This window comes from Rhinopithecus bieti, unplaced genomic scaffold (genome assembly GCF_001698545.2).
Source record: "Rhinopithecus bieti isolate Rb0 unplaced genomic scaffold, ASM169854v2 scaffold_31173, whole genome shotgun sequence".
Classification (NCBI taxonomy): Eukaryota; Metazoa; Chordata; class Mammalia; order Primates; family Cercopithecidae; genus Rhinopithecus; species Rhinopithecus bieti.
In genome coordinates this window covers 1697272-1705933 of record NW_016813861.1, presented here as the reverse complement: position 1 = coordinate 1705933, position 8662 = coordinate 1697272, and the positions used below count along the sequence as shown (strand labels likewise).

At 48.4% G+C, this 8662-nt stretch overlaps 1 long non-coding RNA gene across 1 annotated transcript; it reads left to right on the top strand.

Moving 5' to 3' along the window:
• Window positions 1–4198: 4198 nt before the first annotated feature.
• On the top strand, window positions 4199–8083 carry LOC108513293 (uncharacterized). Its single transcript, XR_001880850.1, has 3 exons — window positions 4199–5314; window positions 7384–7465; window positions 7698–8083. It is a non-coding gene; the product is annotated as an uncharacterized LOC108513293 (long non-coding RNA).
• The last annotated feature ends 579 nt before the right edge of the window (window positions 8084–8662 follow it).

Genomic DNA, 8662 nt, shown 5'->3' with positions numbered 1-8662 from the left:
TGGTAAATACGATCAAGGTGAACCAATGCCATAGGAACATTCCCTCAACCTGGGGGTGTCTGGGAAAGAAAGTAGGAGTCTTCAGTGAACAGAATGATAACATACATTCTCCCCAAGGCATGACAAAAAATTATTTTGGATAACTTTCTACCCATGAGATTTTGAGGAATGGCAAACTTGATGAAATACTTCTGAGGACCATTGAGGCCAGCAGGGCCAGCCCACAGGACTAAAATACTATCTCTGTATCACAAAGAGTGTCTATACCTCTTTTTAAATTGTTCCACTGACATTCTCACATCCTTTCTTATGGTAGAGAGCTATTATTGGTCACTGAAATACGCTGTCCCCAACTGCTAGAGGCTTCTGGTAAACTGCTGGATTCTGTTAATTGCTCCTGGGGAGACTCATTAAAAGGTTTATCTGACAAGAAGGGTGGAATTAACAGTCACAGTTATCCTTAGGACTGTTTAAGGAATGTATCTAAACTTTGCTCCCCATTTCCACACTTTTTATTTTGAGACAGTCTCGCTAATTTTTGTATTTTTAGTAGAGACAGGGTTTTGCCATGTTGGCCAGGCTGATCTTGAATTCCTAGCCTCAAGTGATCCACCTACCTCGGTCTCCCAAAGTGCTGGGATTACAGGCATGAGCCACTGTGCCTGACCCCACACTCTTCTAAAGGGAAGGAACACAGGCAGTGGGACTACAGGTGAGACAATCAGAAGGTTTGGGCTTCAGGTCCGGATGTGTCATTAACCCACAGCCTAACCTGGGGTGAATTAACTGCAATGCTCTTGGACTGGATTTCCTCTCTGGGTAAGAGTTCACGAAATGGATGGCCTTTACGGTCAATTCCAAGTCGAAAAGTCTAGCCATCCATACTAAGGGAGTATGTTATTCTGGAGACCTGCCTAAAATGGTACCAAACGACTTCAAACTGTAGTTTTTACACAGGAACAAGGTTTGAGGCATTGTTTTAAAAGAATTCTAACAGATGGTAATGCATTTCACTGCTTTTTAGCATATAAAAAAGCAAAGTGTGTGAAGGTGAAAGAAACCACAAAAATTAATGCCTTTATAGTCAGCTTTCTTCTCTACATGTACATTTATACTCAGGCATAATTATATTCAATAAAAAGCCTTCTTGCATGATTACTTAAAAAAAAAAAAAAAGGACCGGGCATGGTAGCTCACGACTGTAATCCCAGCACTTTGGGAGGTCAAGGTCGAGGTCGAGGCAGGTGGATCACCTGAGGTTGGGAGTAAAGACCAGCCTGACAAACATGGTGAAACCCCATCTCTACCAAAAATATAAAAATTAGCCGGGCGTGGTGGCAGGCGCCTGTAATCCCAGGTACTCTAGAGGCTGAGGCAGGAGAATCGCTTGAACCCAGGAGGCGGAGGGTGCCCTGAGCTGAGATCGCACCACTGCACTCCAGTCTGGACCACAGATATGAAATCACAACCATTTAAGATTCAAACAAACTTGTGAAAAATTTTGAAAAGAGTTATTTCAGTCACTGTAATTAGAACAACCTTAGTTAATATGAAGAATTTGGGGGATTTCTGGCTATGGACAATAGCCTATTGGGGCATATGTACTAAAGAATAGAGAAAAGTGATGCATTTAAGTATAAAAACCAAACTAGTAAAGGAAGGAGTTCTTGACCTTCAGGGAGTTTCCTCTTGTTTTTTAATTCCCACAATAGATCAGTTCACCTATCAATCAGATCTTCCTCATCACATTCTTTGTCAAGGGTGAAATTCTGGTTCTCCCATGCACCTACACCCTACACAGAAAACGCTAGAAGCAACTCGTGATTGCCTTGTAGACCATGACATCCTACTAGGACAGTATATCCTACTATATGCATGAAGTCATTACTCACATTATGTAGATATATTCTGATTATGTCAACAACTTTATGAGATCATTTTGATTCCTCCCCAGATTTTTTTTTTTCTTGGAGAGGGAGGCTCTCCCAGGTTAGGAACTGTCCACAATTCATATGAATGTGTTGACAGCACAATCAAAGAGATGAACACAAAAATGTAAAACTGCCACATGATAATTATACAACTTGGAGAAAGATGTATTATAGCAAGCAATCTCACTGAAATTAAGTAATCGAAAATTTTGAACTCTTAGGCTGTAAGGTAGTTAAAATATAGCTAAGTTTTTCTAGTTAGCTGGAAAACGAGCTATTCGAGATTGCATATGAAGTGATTCTAGGAGAAAAAGCTATTTCATCCAGAGCTGCTGAAATCTAAGCGTGTGTTACACCAACATCTCCCCTCCCACCCAGCAACCCATCAACCATCTCCAATTTATTCTTTACACTTAGGATTATGACCAAGTTCACGTACTTAAAAGGGAGAAACCACAGAGACATCACACTGAAAGTTTCTCTGCTTTGGTCCAGCAGGAAATTCCAGTTGCTTCATTCACCGGAGCCAGTTAAGCTGCTGAAATGAAATGGATGATCGGAGAGATCACTATGTCAGGACATAGACTTGACTTTCAGGGTTGGAGGAAGCCAGACAAAGATGAATGGGATTCAGAGCCTGAACTCAAGGTCAAGGTTTTCTGAATCACAAAGAGCCGGTGGGTCTGGGAAAAGAAAGAAAATTCAGCGCCAAATGGGGAAACCCGTAAAGTCTGCATAGTTCTGCTTGTAGGTAAGAACACAGGTAGGCGGCGGGAAGAGAGGGGGCAAGCAACCCCAACGCTCGCCGACATCCCCAGGGTTTTACAAACGGATGGTCCTGAAGTTTCCAAAACTATAACTACTATAAGCCCAAATGTATATTCTCCCCTAGCTTTTCAACAGGCTACCTGCCTGTGACCCTTTTCCCACGACCTTGGCTCCTCCTCTGTCTGCAGCGCCGGTCTCCTCTCAGCCTCCCACACAGACAGACAGACAGACAGAGACAGACACAGAAGGAGCGGTCAGGGGGACTGGGCCAGCCCAATTCCCACCCTCTGCGCCCACTCCCTCGAGGTAGCCAAGACCCTCCAGGAGTCCGAGTCACAGAGCGCTCTGCGCCCCTGCCACCTGCCCAGCCTCCCGCTGGGGTCCGGCGGTCCCCACTCGAGACCCCGACATCGCGGGGCTCCGCGGCCCCCGCGCCGACCCGGGGCCGCCAGGGGGCGGGCGGGAGCAGCTCTCCGGGTGCCTCCCGGCCGGTTCCCCTCCCCCGGCCCGCCGGCCACTCACGGATTTTCACTCGGCGGTGGTCCAGGCGCACAGCGGCGGCGTGCAGGGCGTCGAGGCGGCGGTGCAGCGCGGCGGTGCGGTGGCCCAGCGCGGCCGCACTGGACCTCGAGCTCGACCGAAGATGTCCCCCAGCTCAGCGCGACAGGTCGCCAGCTGCGCTAGCAGGCAAGCCCAAGCAATGCGAGCTGAACCTGCTCCAGCGAGCGGAGAGGAGGCGCGCCCGCAGCCCGGCCCCGCCGCCTCGCCGGCGGCAGCCGACGCGGGCTCCAGAGGTCCTCTTGTGAAGGGCCATGGTCGGGGCGGGCCGCGTGCGCGGGACCTTCAAGTCATGCCCCCGTCGGCGCGGGGCGCGAGCCTGCATCCAACACAAAAGGAAGTCCCAGGCAGTGGCGGGGCGCAGAGGGAAGCTTGGCGCCCCTGCCCGCAGGGAGAGCCGGGGCGAGGCAGGAAGGACGGGACGATGGGCGCGCGGGCGGCCGCAGGCTCCCGGGCGGACGCGGGAACAGGGCTGGGGTCCGAGCCGCGGCTTCCTGGCGCACGTTCCATCCACCCGCAGGGCTTCGCGGGACCGCGCGGCTAGAGGAAGTTCCTTCAGGGAGCAGCGCCGAGGGCAGCGGCGGCCGCGGGCGGGAGGAGGAGCCGCGAAGTCCCCGATGAAGTTTGCAGGCGGGCAGGAAAGCGCCGCTGGCTCCTTCCCTCCCTCCGGATTGGAGAGGGAGGAGGGAAGCAGAGGGAAGTTGCCGGCGGGACACCGGGCGAGAGGGAGGGGAAGGCGAAAGGAAAGGAAAGGGGGAGGAGAAAAAGGGCGGCCCGGGAACCACCTGCAGGCTCACCGCGGCGCCAGCGCCCAGCGCCCAGCAGCCAGTGGCGGCCCCGGAGCCTCAGCGACAACCCTGAGGCGGGCGCGGGCGCACAGGTCCCCAGACGCCCACGTCCCACGTCGCCGCCCCAACTCCCCTTGGCAGCCCCCGGGCGGTGGGGCAGAGCCCTTGCCCGCCCCCCGGGCCGGGGTGGAGCGCAGTGTGGGCGCCGCGGAGGCGGAGGCGCCAGGACTGCCGCGGCCAACTCTGCTCGCGCTGCTCACCTGCGCCGCTGCCCACAGCGCTCCGCAGTCTGGAGCGCTCCGCCCCGCGGGGAACGCCCCGGGTCCCTCGGGGTACCCCTGGTCTCTCCCACTTCCCTTCTGGAAGGTGGCCAACGATTCTGGGCCGCCCGGGTGGACCTCAAAGAGAACGTCTTTAAATGTCCAGTGGCCAGGGGTTCTGTAGCCGACTAGGAGTCAGCGTCCGAATCGGAACAACTTCTCAAGACCTCTTTTCAGGGGGCGTCCAGTGAGTTTTTTTCAGCAAGGTGACTCCCCCTGTGACTGCCTGCTACTACAGCTGGAAAGGTCCAATCTGAAATGTGACTAATCTGGGTTTCTTCACCAAGCATGTGAGTTAGGGGTGGAGAACTAGAACCTAGAACACTGAATTCGGAGCCTGGAAGATACGTAAACTACATGCTATTGAGATCGTGGTCATGGGACACCCGCTAACACAAACCTTCTGGTAGGAACTATTTGAGAAGACTGGGTCCAGTATCCCCAAGCTAAAATCCCACTGTGTTTGCTCAGAAAAGGAATCTGGGTTCTTTGGTTTCTGCCTTCCAGCTGACCCTGGTTGCTCCTCTGTTTTATGGCATTTTGGGAGTCAGTCTCCCAGAGCAGCGCTGATTGTAATGAGAAGCGCGTTCCCTCACTGGGGCACAGGAGCAGTGGGAGACAATTGGGCCTGGGAAAGAGCTCCTCCAGATAAAACTTAGTAGACAAATACGGGTTGTGTTGTTGTTTGTTGTTGTTGTTGTTTTGGTCTTTATCCTGTTGTACAGCGCCTCATTTTTTACAATGTGGGCCAGTAACAGTTTCATATCACCTACTCGGACCACCTTCGGGGTTGTTATGAGACTCAAAGGAACTGCTGCTGTCTGTGGGAAAAAACATGCTTTGCAATTTATGAAGCACTGGATAAACATCAGGAACAGTATAAAAGCGTGCTACTTCCTCAAGAAATACTAGTTGAGTGCCTGTGTGTTGGACACTGGCTAGAGATAAGGTAATGTGCAAAGCTGGCTCTGTCCCTGTCATCATGAGACTCCCATGTAGTGGACCATGCATAACATTTTTAAATTATATATAATATGGCCGGGCACGGTGATTCATGCCTGTAATCCCAGCACGTTGGGAGGCTGAGGAGGACGGATCGCCTGAGGTCAGGAGTTTGAGACCAGCCTGGCCTAGTCTCAAACATGGTGAAACTATGTTTCAACATGGTGAAACCTAGTCTCCACTAAAAATACAAAAATTAGCCAGGTGTGGTGGTGGGGGCCTATAATCCCAGCTACTCTGGAGGCTGAGGCAGGAGAATCACTTGAACCCAGGAGGCGGAGGTTGCAGTGAGCTGAGATTGTGCCATTGCACTCCAGCCTGGGCAACAGAGCCAGACTCTGTCTGAAAAAAAAAAAAAATTATATACAATATAATTTGCCTATTTAAAGTGTATGACTCAGTGCTTTTTAGTATATTTACAATGTTGTGCAAACATCACCATGATCACTTTTAGAACATTTTAATCACACTGGTCTCAAAAAAAATTCTCTTTAGTACTCAGTTCCCTCCCTCCCAAACCATCACTAGCCGATTGCAACCACTCATGTGTCTATGGATTTGCCCATTCTAGAGGTTTCATATCAATGAAATCATACAATTGTGATTGTTTGTGACTGACTTCTTTCACTTAGTGTAACGTTTTCAGAGTTTATCCATGGAGTAGCATGGATCAGTTTTGATTCTTTTTTTTAAGGCTGCATAATATCCCATTGTTTGGATATGCCACATTTTGTTTATCCATTCATCAGTTAATGGACATTTGGGTGTCCACTTTTTGGCTATTATGATTAATGCTACTGTGAACATGTGTGTACAAGTTTTTGTGTGGACGTGTGTTTTCATTTCTCTTGGGTACATACCGAGGAGTGGAATTGATGAGTCATGGTGCCAATCTGTTTTCCGAAGTGATGCACCATTTTGCCTCCCAACCAGCAATGTATGAGGGTTCCAGTTTCTTCACATCCTCAGTAACACTAATTTTAATGTCTTTTTTATTACAGCCATTCTAGTGGGTATAATATCTCATTGTGGATTTGATTTGCATTTTCCTGATAGCTAGTGATAATGAGCATCTTTTCATGATTTTATCAGCTACCTGTTTATCTTCTTTCAAAAAAGATAACATTGTAGAAATGTCTGTTCAGATTCTTGGCCATTATTAAATGAAATTTTTGTCCATTTCTTATCAAGATGTAATAGTTCCTTGAATATTCTAGATACAAGTCCCTTAGGTGTAACATTTACTTCCTAATTGCTTTAACAGTCTGTTGTGGGTTTTTTGTTTTTTGTTTTGCGACATAGTCTCGCTCTGTCACCCAGGCTGGAGTGCAATGGGGCAATCTCGGCTCACTGCAACCTCCGCCTCCTGAGTTCAAGCGATTCTCCTGCCTCAGCCTCCTGTGTAGCTGGGATTACAGGTGCCTGCCACCACACCCAGCTAATTTTGTATTTTTAGTAGAGATGGAGTTTCACCATGTTGGCCAGGCTCGTCTTGAACTCCTGACCTCAGGTGATCCACCGGCCTCAGCTTCCCAAAGTGCTGGGATTACAGGCGTGAGCCATAGCACCCAGCCCAGCACTGTTCTTTAGTTTATTCCATCTTCTATTTCCTTGAGACTTTCCCATTGGTTTGAAAAGAATTATGATTTAGCCACATAAACTAATAAAAAGAGGGCAAGCATGTTTTTGTAAATTTGTAATCCTGGGGCAATATCAATAGGATTTTTTTGATAAAATGATTTCACTACTCCAGAAGCAGAATGTAAACTCTATACATAACCAAAACATGAAATTAACAGGACTCATGGGTATGTCCATAAAAGCAACTGAATTTTTAGTCTTCTGCTATCCCTTTAATAATCTGTTCCATGAGGATAGTTCTTCCTCTTCCACAGAATGAAACTCACGCAGTCCCATAACTTGTTTATTCTCTCAGGTAATAGAAAATCCTGTTACTTTAAGAGAAAAACCCTGCTCTTAATTCAGTAATTAAAATGTTGTCCCCTTCCCCACCAGGGGCCTCCTGTGGGCAGAAGTGCGGACAAGGAGCTTTGTTCCTCCCCCATGTCACTCTTCCACAGCCCACTTGCTAGCCATGGTAAGGGGAAAGAGGGGTGGAGGCCACAGGAAGGCATGTACTGAACTGGACCTCTGGTAGAAAGGCATTACCCACGCTGGGCTTGGTGGGTATTTGAAAGTGACTCTTCCATGAACACTGTTGTGAGCCCTCACTGGGAATGTTTGGCCATGCTTCCTGACACTGGCAATGAATTTTCTCTAGCTGTTTATTCTACCCCAACCTTGGTTTTCCTTCTGTCCCCTCCACACAGACTCTCAGCATCAGGGTCCTGTCAACCCTTCAGTGAGACTTTTTCAGAAGAATCCCTTTTAAAATGACCTCAAGCTGACCTTCCTGCTGCGGATTCCACATATGGTATCTGAGACTCACACAGTGTGGTTGGAAAATAGCACAGTGACCTCCCAGGCACAGGCCTCTGCCAACCCTCCACTGTCTGCCCTAGGATGCTGGCCTTCCTCCGATGGGAGTCAGGCCCAGTCTGCTGTTGGCCAGGAGCAGCCAGCAAGCTCCCTGGAAGGCCTGGAGAAGCCCTTCTCACTCAGCTTGGTGTTCGATGCCAGTGCCCCCGCCCATTGTGGGGTGAGGGTGGGACTCTCAGCACAGCCCTGTCCAAATAAATTCTCAGAAGCCTTCCTCCATCTGCAGTCACTTGAGTCTTTTGTAGCCTGTGTGATTAAGCATCTAAGCAGTCCTCAGCTATTTACTTTGAAATTTCGTAAGTGATTTTGGTATCTGCCATTTCTTGATGCATCAGTCACAACTTCCCTTCTAACATCCCATTAAGTAACATCTAAAACAGAACAAAAACATTGTGCCAACTTCTTCCAAGAAGAATTTAATGTCACTTCCTAAATTAAGCAGTTGGGCCCTGTCCCATGACTGTTCATCTCTGCTCAATAGTCATCAGGATCTGAGAAAGCAGAAACGAGCCCTGGGGGCCTAAGCTGTGTGTTTGTGTGTGTGTGCGCATGTGTGTATGTGTGTGTGTGATTATGAGGAACACTCTCCATTCTGTTTTTCATTAATATCTAAAGGGAAATTCTATTAAATCAATTCCAAGACCAAATATCGTTGACATTTGTGTGCTTTTTAAAGAGTCTAAAACAAGTGGAATGTATAGATAAACTATATTCTTTCCCAACTTTTTGATATATAGTACAATTGTTCCTGAATTGAAAGTCTAATGATTAATACTTTTTTTGTATTATCTTACCT